The following is a 14,370-nucleotide window of genomic DNA, read 5'->3' as shown; positions in this document are numbered from 1 at the left end:
CCACTGAATTAAGGAAACACAACACCAGTTTCAAAAAATTCTATGTAAACATAACGATATTTCTTTTAGAAATTATTGAATTCAATTTCAAATTTTAAATAAGTAAAAGTTATATATCCTTTGTTACTGTTTATAGGTTATACAATGGGGAAAAGGGAAAATATACAATGGAAAAACAACAAATGGAGTAGGTTAAAGAAAATATTAGGATCATGGATGTTAGACCAGCACAACAAGTGAACTTCGGTGCATTACTCATGTCAGATACAACCTACAAGACACAAAAAGCAAGTACGATGACCAGGCAAGAGATACTTGAATACTTTGAGCAAAGGGAATGGTTAAAAAGTCCAAGAGCTACTTAAATAAATAACAAACTATTTGAAAGAATCAGAGTAACAGAGTTACATAAAGTAGAAACTAGGGCCAAAATTTTTCCCTATTATGACATGATTTCATGGATTCTCTCTCACACTAATATTAAAACCCAAATAATATGTTACCATCAAGAACTAGTGATAGCCTCCTGCAAATTTGAAGTGTTATCAGCCATATATAAGCTCAGTGCTCCACAAATCTCACTTAATTATGAGTTTCTTCATAAATTTCAAAGTACTGTCTTGAAGGAATCTCATGAGAATTATAATATAGTAATTGAAGAATGGTTAAGAGAAGAAGCATAAGGTTTCAAGCTCAAAGGAAAAAATAACTATCCAATAACTATCTTTAAGAAGCATGTTAGATTTCTTATTAAAATGCTAAGCAAATTATATGGGGAACAAGATCTTGAGCATTGTAAAACTAAATGGATCCCAATAATCAATCTCATTTTGAATGAGGGGAAACGCCTAAAGTGGGATGAGTTGTTGTCACATAATATAGTGAAGTTGTCAATGTCATCTCCCCCTGTGTTCAATTATATGTTTTGTATGTCTTATTATTTGTTAGATGTTGTTATTGCCTCGGTCCCATTTCCCCTCATGAAATGGAATTACCCATCTGACCAGCAACTACCAATTCAAAATTATGCTCCTATTCTATGGGATTCTAATTTTAAATACCATTTTTATGATATTTTTCACTATGTTTTGATTCTTTTGCATCAAATCCTATTTGGAACAATACCTCCTAGAATAAGTGACCATATGAAAGAAGGTCTAGAATCAACAATTCATTGGTTTGTTGAAGAATTACTTTCCTACATCAGAGTTTTTGGTAGTGAAATTAGCCCCCTTCTTCTACCCCGATATATTATGGAAAGACTTGCTTTGAAATAACTGACTAATCAAGTTGTTTTGTATGGGAAATCCAAAAAGTTGAGTAAGCTGCAAAAGAAACTCTGGCCTAATTTCCCAATAAATTTTGGTGACATTACTATCCGACAAAAAGGGCACACAATCAAATAAGCCGAAGATTTTGAGGAAATTTGGTTATTTACTTTGCCCCATTATGATTATGATCCTAAAGATTGCATTGCCAATCATTATATAGTAGCCAGTTATATTAAAAGTTTTATTCATCGGGATCCACATTTCGATGTTGTTTTTAAATGCATTGATGATTTTCAGCAAGCTATCCAAAGAGGAAAACTCCTACATAGTGAATCAAGATGACAATTGCAAGAATTTAGAGAGGAATTGTACGCAAATTTTCTAAAAGAAAAGGCTCTACACCTCAAAATTCCATTCAAAGAGTTAAAATATACTGAATTTTTGCAATTTAATCTCAATGAACTGAGTTCAGAGGCTTATGTTGTTTCTCGGAAGGGAAAAGAAGTAGAAAATGAAAAATTAGAAGGTTTTGTTGTCATAGGTGAAGAAGTTGAATCTAGATCAATACAAAATCTGAAAGAGGAAAAAGAAACTATAGAAAGAGAAAAGACTCCATAAAAAGAAGAAACATGTGAATAGAAGATTATTGTCATTAATTATCCTGATAAAATAGAGTAAGAGAAGCAAGAAAGTGCAGAGTTAAAGAAATGGAAGTACCTAAGAACAAGGAAAAATAGGTATCTATTGAAACCAGTGCCAAGGAAAATGAGCAAAAAATGGAATCATATAGAAGAGTGGATATTATATCTACTATATCTCCTCAAGCATCAGTAACACCAATTTTAATAAGATTCCTTGGGAATCATTCTTGTTTAAACTACTTTCTGAATTAGAGCCAATTACAGATATTATTCCATCTTTGACAGATTATTATTTTAATAGTCAGGCAAAATCAGTTGTTCGATGAACAAAGAAAATAAAACATGATACTCAAGAAACTGTATCTGAATTCAGTTGGCAGGCTCAGGGAGACATAAGAGAAAAACCTTAGGAATATTCCCAACATTTAGGAGCTTTTTTCAATTACAATTAGTATCATTTGAATGAGCTTGCAGCTTCATATGATGATGGTTTACAGAAAAATAAATTTTCGAAGGAAAATTTGAAGAAAAATGAACTATTCAGTGAAGAAAATTGGCATCGGTATTCTTCTAATTCAATTCAAGGATTTACCATAGAAAAATAAAACATGCAGAATGATCTTCAAAAACAATTGGAACGACAAAATGCAAAACATGAATAAGAGATTCGGCAATTGATAAAATTACATGAAGATCAAATTTGCATCTGGAAAGAAGAAGCAAAAAATAATTCTGCCATTATTGTCACATCTTTCCAACAGGAAATTGAATCTCCTAAATATCAAGTGAATGAGAATCAACAAGCAACACAGAGTCTTAATATTTTCAAAGATCAAGCTTTACAAATTTGTTTAATTTTAAGGAAGAATCAAGCAAAGTTCTATAAAAAAATGGATAAAATCTCAATGGTTTATCAAGAAATTAAATATTTAAGTGAAATAATTGATTCATTGGTAGAAGAAGAAAAATCAATTAAAATGAAGTTTCTATCTATACTTGATTAGGAAAACGAATTTCAATCTATTGAAATTCCAAGAGTTTCTAAGAGAGACAAAAGATTGATGCTTACTTCGCTAAGTTGCAGGGAGAGAGAGAAAAAAGAAATAAAAGCATGTATACAAATAGCATATGAGAAATGTTTATCAGTTTGGAAAAAAGGAACTGACTTTATAGAATAATTTTGCCTATCAGATAGAAAGTCATTAAAGGAAGCAGTTCCAAGAGAATTAAAACTTCCCATAAAAGATCTTGTTGCCAAGGACCGGGTAGAAATAAAAAACATTATAGTTTGGACACAACAAAGTTTCCAAAAAATTCTGCAACTGTCTTCTGAGCAAATAAAGCTTATTTCCAAGTTTGAGGTCAAATATCAGAGGAAGAAGAAAGAGGCACAAGGATTAATTGTGAATTGTTAATTCAACATCAATCAGTTTCCTCCAATTTATTTCTCTGCATTATTCGACGTATATTCACAATGGGCAACTTATGTCGAAGTACATGCACCTGACTTGCTACTTAGTATCATGTGTAATGGATTGTGGCATTTATGTCAATGCATGGTTTTAATTACTTAATAAATGTTTCTGATTTTATTATATGACTTATGAACTCTGTTTAAGATTCCTTATGAAAATTTTGCAATTTATATCTTTTTATAATCAGAAACTAAAAAATTGTAGATTGACTTATTCCTAGTTTATCATTGCAGTACATTACTCAAATATATGCAAATTTACTCTCCTATATGACATAGAAATTGTATTAATTTACTTTAAATTATGCATCTGTAGATATTCCAGAACATACTAAAAAACACTAGTTGGGTAGTATCAAAATCTGAAAATATTTTTGGAGCTTTTAATTAAATGTTCAGCCAAAACTAATCTGTTCAATCTTGTGAATTAAATTCCAATTAGGAATTTATGTTTCATGATATTATGCGTATTGTTATGCTCATTTAAACACTTTGATTACTAGTATTTAGATTTATTAAATCATTTGTTAGATGAGCATTGTGATTGATATTGGTACATACACAATGTACAGGACTTTGAAGTGTTTGATGAACAAAATCTCAAGAAAATATATTTTGTTTCTCTATTGCAGATATATATGTTAACATAAAATAGTTCACATATTCTTTGTATTGCAAAACATTTTTCCTCTATTTGTCGATATACATATGGCAATAATGCGTTTATAGTATAAGCCTGTGAATCATTAATACATTACTCTGGTTCAATGTTTCTAGTCTCCAAGTGTTGTTTTAAGCAATTGGTAGCAGTATTCTTACTGCAAATGAAACAACTATAAAAAACTTGTGCAACTATTTTTTTCATATTATACATATCGAAACATACTGCAGGTGTGCAAATAGACTCAAACAAATAGTCATCACAATCATTGATATTTTGTCTATAGATCTACAAACCTTGTTCAAGTAAGATTTGCTCAATTGACAATATGTCAAAGTGTACAAGTGATAACTCGTATGCACATTTGCATGGATCAGTTGCTTCAGTTATTGAAGCGAGGATATATATTGTGTTATGTAACATAAGTGGCGCAAATTTTCCACATACATAAATTTGATTATCTTGCAAAATATTATATTCATGGGCATCAATGGCTAGATTGAACTATAGATCTTAGTTTAGTTTTAGTTTTAGATAAACAGTGGGACCTTTTTACAAGTTCTACGCACCCATACAAAACGAGAGAAAAAAATGGAACTTTGATCGAGCACATACTGACTTGTTCCAAGAGGATTTTTGAAACCTGTAAACAATTGGTTTTATAAATTGAATGCAAGCATATTAATTTTTCCAAACATAATTGTGTCTTGATTCATTTTCACATTCACAATGCTTATAATATAGCAAACTCGTCTATTTCTTGTTAAAAAAATTATCACTGTATATGGCACATTAAACTTACCATTCTTTTGAGCATTGTTATGTAGGTTTCCTCAACAAGATACATTCCACTAGTTATCGTTGCATTGTTGTTTCTTGTTATGTATCTGTGTTAATATGTCCATGAAAACCGGTATGCCTATAAGATGAAGCACAACATGACAGTGAATTCCATTTTGAAATTTGGTTGCACACAGAGTATGCCCAGAGTCACAGAAAAAGAGTTATTATACACAAAGATAGCACAAGGAATTCAGAAAATACTTGCACATTTTGTCAAAACCTTCTCTATCAATTACTATGTTCTTGTATTCATTTGTGTCAAGTATTTAGCTTTAAATACAGCTGCAACTATAGAAGCCAGAGTTATCATATTGTTGTTCTAAAAAAGTAGGTTTTGTTCAGAACATATGTTATTTCTTGATATCGACCAGTGTTCATGAAAATTATTCTTCTAGCAGCTGAATACAAATTCAAACACAAAACAATGTGTATTGATTTTCTGCTTGACATTTGTTGTATACTTAGTAATATGTTTCCAAGTTTTTGAATAGTTTCAACTTTGTTTTCTTGACGAGACATACAATTTTTTGCCGAATTTGTTTAAATGCAATTGTAATGGAGCATTTCAATTTTGTCATATAAGACCTGGAATATGTCACTGCATAATAGAGATCTAAAATATATTGAGCATCTATGTTTCCTTGCTACACTATGTTCATGTATTCAATTGTCTCAGGTCTTTTGCTCTGAATACAATTGTAACTAGATATAAATGTAAACACAACAGACAGGGAATATAGGCTTTGAGAACCAGTTACTAAAATTCTAAAAGGAATTTATAGTGTCATATACCATATAGACTTATGATAACAATAACTAAGCTGAGAGTCAAGAAAATAATTGTGAGTGTGCACACAATAAACTCTTTTCACAATCTGTTGGACAGAGGCAAATCCAGTTTTCTATATTTCTTTTTTCTGTAATTATTTGGTATGAAACTTATAATCTAAATATTCACTGAATAATTTGCATTCTTGTTGTCATGTTTACAACAAGCTTCTTTTCCCTTTGTGTGTCGCAAAATAAATAAATAAATAAGGCCTCAAATAATGTTTTTTTTTTATAACTTAAGTCACGGGTCGTATTCAGGAAAATTTTGTAGAAAAAATACAAGCTCTCGACTACCTGACCTTCCAACCACACGACCAGGAACTCAAAATGACCATATTTTTTTTTAAATAATCAGGTTGACTTGCCAACCTCTGCATTGTTGGACCTCTGGCCGACTTACAAACCTCCACATTGTCGAACTATCAAACTATCAAACCTAATGATTTCTCCCGAATATGGTCTACTCTAGGTCAGGATAGAATAAATGAATCATGAAATAAAACAAAAAACGCTCAACTGTGTGGCTTCTCGACTGTACATTCGACTCACAAAAAAAACGTGACAATCACAATAGTGATCTTGTACTTTTCGTGCTTTTAGAGTCAGTTATTGAAACTCTAGTCTCATTTATTTGTTTGTTCTGCAATTTTTCCTTTAGTTCATCACAAAAATGCATAAAATACAAGATCCTTATATCATTTGTTTTTAAATGTAAGTCACAAATTAGATCCATAAACATTTTGTAAAAAATAAATATGACCTTCCGACTACCCGACCTTCCAGCCACCTGACTACCAACACTGAGAAGCTACGATTTTTTTTATAAATAATCAACCTGACCTCCGACTTCAACATTGTCGAGTGTCAAACTACCGAACTTTCGACTTCAGCAATTCCTGACTGTGAAACTACCAAACTAATGAAACCACCCAACTATCAAATGACCCGACCTTCCATCCACCTGACTTAGAACACTGAGCAACTACGATTTTTATAAATAATCCAAACGACCTCCTGACCTCCATATTGTCCGACTATGAAACTACCGACCTCCAGACTTCAGTATTCCTGAATATCAAACTACTAGGCTTTCTGAACTTAGCATTTTTTGAACTAATGAAACTACCCAACTATGGTATAGTCATATGACGATAGAATCATTGCAATAAAACAAAAAACACCCAATTTTCTGACCTCTCGACTGTACAATCAGCCCAATATTAAGCCGGACATCGAATCCAGAAAATTTTTGACAAAAAAATGTAGCCTCCCGACTACACGACCTCCCAACCACATGATTACCAAATGAAAGTGACTACAAATGAATACAGCTCAACCTCCCAAGCTTGAAGTAAATGGCTTTTGGAACTACTTTTCTTATGATATTATACAACTATTACTTTGTCCTACCAAATCTTTGTTACCCACCATGTCATTTGAACCCTACAGATAATCCATGTATGATGTTCAATCGTACAATAGTAGAATAATATTGCCCCAATCACAAGTTTTCCCACCCACTGTCCTAACTGCAACACGATAAACATTATCCAATTCTCTCTATAAATTCATCATTTTTCCCCTTTGCTCGACATTGAACATCATTCTTATTTTTCAAGAATGGTTGTGCCATGGCCCTTTGGCTCTGCACCACGCATACTCTTTAGTTGACATTTCAGTATTGTCCTCAAAGACCAGGTGTATTGCTGCATCAACTACCTCTAGCTAATCCTCTCGATTGCAGGCGTCTCTCAGGAAATCATTTCGTCTGTATATCTAAATGATCACCTCACCACTTTGGCGAAGTCATACTTAGACATCCCATGGTGTTACCCCATTTGAGCTTGGGTGATAGTTACATTAAGGAATTGTTATCCCATGGCATTTATTTGCCTTCGGGTAGATAATTCCCCGCATGGTGGCACATGCACTCCCGTAGTTCTTATTTGACCAAAGCTTGGAGCCACCTTACATTGGGCTTCCACCTCACCTACCACATATCAACTATTCTAGAATGCTCAAGAAATCTCTCAGCAACTCCTCGACACCGCTCCCTGTGGTGGGAATGGAATTTCATACATAATAAAGGCTAAAGCCTGTAAAAGAACTACAACAAGACATAATTGGCCCGAGTACATTTATTTGATGTTTCGCATACTATTTTCCTATCAGAACAATATTTTTCAAACAAATAACTTAATGTACACAATGACCGTCTCTGTCAAACAAAGCATCTCTAGTATAGATTTGTACATTAATACAAACACTCTTAGAACAATTGGTCTAACTGATCTTGTTTTCCAATTTGAATAACTCGTTGAGATCCTTAACTTCATTTATTGAATTTTTTATGATATCACTAAGCATTTAGGGAAAGCTATTATGGGTCTCTTCTTCAGTTTGAACTTCAAACACTTTGAAATTACTATTGTTTACTATATTAACTTATTTACTTTTTTCATGGAACCATAGGAAACATGTGCCCATGCATAATCATAACCACAATCAATATACAAATTAGAAAAATATTGGTTCACAGTTGCATAACAGATATATTCAAAACAACACATATTCCTCTTGTTATTTATCCATATCTATTAGAATGACAATGCATCATAACCCATTAATTGGAAATTTTATTCATACAACATTTATTTTTTTTGTCTGCGGTAAAACTGAAACTAGCACTCTATCTACATCATCTCTTCCAAGTGCCTCTGTTTTTTGGAGGAAGTTTTTTGTCCCTTATTACTACATCCTTGTTCTTGCAATCATTCTATAAATTTTGTTCGCTTTCGCTCCTTGCATTATTTCAAAAAAGCATGGACATGAATATTTTCCTAATTCCATTTAATTTCATGAACCATCCTCTTTACTTCATGAAGTACTAAGAATTTAATTCTTATTGTCAAGTTCAGGTTTCTTCTTTTCCCAATAAATTGTATCATCCCTAATAGGAATTCTCTATTCCTAGCTCTACAAACCATGTCCTCGGAATAAGTCACCTCTTTGTTTTGTTATTCCAAACATTACAACATATGTACATTCTTTCTACAATGCAGCACATGAACCTTTGAAGAGACTATGACATAGACAATAAAACTTCTAAAAGCTAGCAACCAGCAAATACCCTTTTGTACTCTCTAGTCTTGTTTGTTGATTTCATGCAAAGTGAAGCAAATGTCAAATTGCTCTAGTTGTTTACTTATTTGTTTTAGCAAATGGATTATCTATCAAACTAATAACTATAAATATCAATACACAATTAACCAAAAAAAACCAACACAAATGTCATTTTGCAAAAACATAGCTAAAAGTAATTCTTTCAAAAAAATACTTGTTTTCCCATTCCATGTAAATAAACACCAATAAAAATAGAACCAACTCACAAAAAATGGTATTATCAAAACCCCATGTTTTTTTCAATTAAGAACAATTTGTAAAATTACACTTCGAAATTTAGATTCAATACTTTGAAATTAGAAACTAAAATAGAATAGTTTAGTATCAGTTTCAAAATACATGGCTTTTTTTTAAGCAATTGGTTAGGTCTAATCTTTCCTTGTATATATGAACTTGAGCTATAGGTTCATTTTCTTCTTCACACATAACATCATAACTAATTGAACTAAAAACTACATGCATATGAATCATGTATACAAATAAACAGTGAAATGCCACCACGTGGCTCTTGTTTGATAATAATTTAATTCAAATCATTTTTTTATTAAATTTGTTAAAATTTAGATATGTAGTTTAAAATTAGAATTCTAATAAAATGCCTAAATTTTGCCCATGCAAGGATTTTCAAGCACATTGACACTTTTGATAGCCCAACTTTGGAAGTCATTAGCTGGAGTGCTACTTTGGCCAAATGAAGCCCGAGATGGCTCATTGGAAAGCTAAAACTATGGAGAAATTTTTTAGAGTGATTGTCTGACCAGATTTGATCCTTAACTATTACTAAAAATTAGCATAAAATGGACTTCCGAATTTACACACAAAAAAATCAATTTCTAAATTTGTTTTGGAAAATTTGGTTGGCCGAAAATTTTGTTGTTACAAATTCATTCAAGTCTATCCTTTTTGGACAAAGACATAATTACAGGAATTAATGGGAGGCACAATTTTCATTTATTTTATTCATTTCATTAAAATTCAGTTTGTGAGTTTGTTTTTTTCCAATTTTTGACATTTTGATTTTTATGTGCAAAATTAATTTATCTTATTTCAATTTTGATTAGTTTTTGTAGGAGATCTGTTGGAAAGGATGAAGCTAATATATTATAGAGCAATGAGATTACACTATAAAAAGAAATAAAGAGGAATCACAGCTCCAAAATTGATGGATCCAAACCTGTTCCAACAACTCTCCACTTTGGATTCTTTTTTAAAATTATAAATATAACTTTTGAGAATGAGGAAAGGGTTCCTCTTGGCTGCTATTTAGATACTCTAGGCACTTTTTTCAAGGGAATTTGAGTTGTAGATAGGGAGGAAAACTCAGATCAAAATATTTTGGGGGTTTTCTTTTCAGAATTCAATCTTTATTAATGAGGCAAAACTTTCACTTTTGTAATTCTTCCTTCTACTAGCAGAGCTGATAATTTTGAGGATATTATTGGAGATTCATCAAGAGATAAAGAAAAGGGACCAAGTTTATAAATTTGTATTTAAATACTTTTATTTATAACGCTAATTTCATCTTTTTTATGGCAGATTTGTGTAAATTACTTCATATTTTGCACTTTTGTTAAATATGAGTATGGTTGTCTTATATATCAGCTATCTGATCTATTAGTATTATGGATCTTTTGTTGATATTCTCTTTGACCATATACTTGAATCAAATTTTTGAGTAACTATTTACCCAGAAATTTGTTATTGAAAATTGATTTAACTGTCATTAGATTGTATGAAATATTTATGCATTTTGATGGCTAATTATTCATTATTTTAAGTCTCCAATAGAACATGTTTTGTAACAATAATGTTAGTTGTTCGAACTTATTCTAGAGCTTGATATTCATCATAGAAGAGACATGTTAAATCACATTCATTTAATTACCTTGCCCTCGGTTGGGACTAGATCTACATCTTCCTAATTGAGATATATTTATTTTTTATCACTTGTGTGTTAGAGTAGATTTGCATTTAGATTTTATAATTTGCATTGTAGAAGACCTCTTACATGGGGGAAAACCTTAGGTGGGGCTTAGTTAAGCCCTCAATTCAGCTTAAGATCTGCTTTCTTGCGGGCATGCAACAAGAGGGTAGGATTGATTTCCTCTTCTTGTTGATAGTTAATTAGAGACATCACAAGTCAGCAGGGAGAGTGAAGGGGTAACTTGACCCAATAGAACTAGTCAAAGCCATCATTTAAATGGATAAGAGTCTGATTTGGAACTATGACCGGATGGTCTTCCTAAATGTTGATGAGGTCATTTTTGGCCATTACCATTTTTGGTGCTAGAAAGAGGGCCACCATAAACTGTTCGTTTAAGCTTTAAATTTTAAAATTTTATTATAATCTTTGAAATATTTTTAATGGCTCCTTCTCAAAGACCTCCTTGGAGTTTATTTATTGAACTTTCATCAAATACCATTCTAATAAAGGTAGTCAGGCTCTTGTTGAAAATAAAATTCAACGGTAAGACTTCTGCTTTTGATCATCTCTTTAAATTTATTTTAAATTGCAATAATATTGATATTGACGAGGGTGTCATTTCCAGGATATTTACTCTTACTTTTATAGGTAAAGCTGAAGACTAGTGTTGATCATTGCCAGTTGCCTTTGTACATAGTTGGGATGAATTTTCAAAAATTTCCTCCACACTTTCCATGAATATAATTGTGAAAAAGTTTGCCTCCTGAGTATAAGTTAGTTGTATGGTTTAAACATTTAGTGTCTCTTCCTTGTAATTCTAACATTTTTAAGGAATCAAAAGATACAACTTTTGTAAACATATGTAATTTGAAGAGTAAATGACTCAAAATAGAAATGCAGATCTACTACAACTTGGAAATGCTAATGTTCAATCAACCATTTTAGCAAAAAGTTGATGTTGCTTAAACAAATAGCACCGATCTTGAAAATGTTGTTGCAATTATAAATGTTGATTTTAAAGCTACTCTAAATAAAAATGATTTTTCTGCCCCAAATCTCAATAATTCTACTGAATATGGAAATCAACAATCCACAGAGTTAATTAGCAACAACCAGCAAGACATAAGCTTAGCAAGTAGTCAACAACAAACAAATCAAAAAGAGAAAAAGAAAATCGAAAATTTCAGTGATGTTCAAACTGCTGCAAGTAATGTCAAATCTACTTTTGTTGGAAACAGTGATCAATCACAAGTTACAGTGCAACCTAGCAATAATTTCTAAATCTACAATAATGCAAAAACAAAGGAATTTGAAACGCACATTCTAAAAAATGAGCAAGAATCTTCAGATAGAGAAAATTTCAGGTATATATCTTCAACTTCTTATTTCTTCCTCTATCCTGTTCTTTTTAGTAGCAATAATTCAATTGTTAATCAATCAACAATCCCTATGGACACCAATTTAATTTTAGAAAACAGAGGAGCTATCACAAATTTAATTAGTAATGAATTATTGGTTAATCCTAAATGAGATAGGGAAAATTTAATTATCAATACTTTCAGCAATCCTGGAAATTCTCTTAACCATGCATTTAATTTTCTACCTAGTTCCAATTTATTTTATGAAGAGGAAGAAAACACTAATGAAATCATTTATAATGATGATTTGAAGGTTGAGAATGTTGAGTCTCTTCATCCTTTGGTAATGATTTTGTTAGATTCTCATATTTTCAATTCTTCAAATCCATCTATCTTTGAAAATGAGAAAAACACCATTATAGAAATTGTTCCACTTGTTTCTCATTTTCAAACCTCTTAGCATTGTGATGATTTCATTATTGAATAATCCACTCCTATTTTGTATTCTTATGATGATGAAGTTTCGTTTTCCGATCCCGAGCTTGAAACTTTTTATTTTCACGAGTAGATACTAATAATAATTTTAATATCATTATTTCGTTTGACACTTGTGAAAAATAATTTTTTTTGAACAAATATCAACTGTCTTATAACATCAGTTGTAATATTAGTGTAAATAATCATGTAATCATACTTTCTTCTTGGTTCATTTCTAGTTTTTATTCGACTCTTAGATTTCCCTCATTTTATAGTTTTTATTCATGCTAGAATTTTAAGCATTCGGGCACTACTCACTCATCAAGTGCATTAATGGTCAAAAATTAAAATCAATTTCAAGACATTAATCATGAATATCAAAACCTTTTAATTTGTCACTTTTATTTGATGTTCGTCGCATACCAATCCATGTCTTATTTTCAAATGAATTTTCCACGAGCTCCAACACTTGAGAGTGCATTATTACAATCTAGCCAACACTCCAATCTATGTAAAACAATTATGAAATATTTACCAAATCTCCATTCATACTTCATTGATTCATTTGAAAATTGTTTGGAAGCTTTAATTCAACTGTTGGTAGGAAAAATTCCCTAAGGCAAGGGTTGAAAACCTCAACAGAGTAGGATAAGATAATCAACAAAGAACACTCAATCAAGCATGTCAAACATTAAAATTATCAAACTTGTATTTGGAAACATACCCAAAGGTCCTATGTTTGAATATGTTCTCGCAGGGTCCAAACCCTCTGCTTCCTCCAAGAATTGAAGACTTGCAAATCAATCACATAAGCATATACATAATAGATAATTTAATATGCATACATAATAATATGTTAGATCATCATATATAAATATTCAGACTATCATTCATGAGATGACAACTTGTACCGGGAACAAGACATGAGCTTCTTTATTTATTAATAGCAATAAGTACAGGATAGATACAACCTGATCCAGGCCAAAGGCACCAATGAAACCTTCCTCGAGATCTGTCTAGCCCTATCCATGAAGACAAACTCTCCAATAAGTGCAAGAAGATGCGAGATAAGGATGTTGAGCATCTCTGCAAAGGAAACCAAGGTTTCTTAGAGGCTGGGAGTGTAGGAGGCACGGGAAAAGTAGACTTGATCCGGGAGAAATTGAGTATAATGTTGATATCCTTCTTCTCTTGTTGTAATTAAGCTTAATCAAGGGTTATATATATACCACCTCAAATTGGTTATTTCAGTTAGGCCACGGGCTCCTGTAGGTGGGCTATCAGTAAAACTCATAGACCGCACCTGAAAAATAGAATTTTATTTTATTTTGTCATATTTTAAAAGGTATACGAGGGTATAGTATTATGCGACCTGCGTATTTACGCATTTTTGTATGGGCAGAGTTGCATATGGATTTTGAAATACTGCATTTTAGTATTATAAAGTCAAGTCTGCATGGGAAAAGGGACTGCCGAAGGCCATAAAAGAGCATCAAGTCTACTGGAGTTTTGAATGATGTTGTAACATCAACAAAATATTTTTAATAGATTTCTTCATGTATATAATACTTACAAAACACTTCATGCCATAATATTTAACAATAAATTATTTCAACACAGCTTGTCACCATATCCTTTTTTGTATCTTCTCTAGTCATTAGTAGACATACACCATGATTTTTATGATCCAATAGGGACATGGGTGGA

This window comes from Pinus tabuliformis, chromosome X (assembly GCF_031772625.1).
Source record: "Pinus tabuliformis cultivar Carrire ecotype Pingquan chromosome X, CPIR1, whole genome shotgun sequence".
NCBI lineage: Eukaryota > Viridiplantae > Streptophyta > Pinopsida > Pinales > Pinaceae > Pinus > Pinus tabuliformis.
This window is presented reverse-complemented; position numbering follows the sequence as displayed.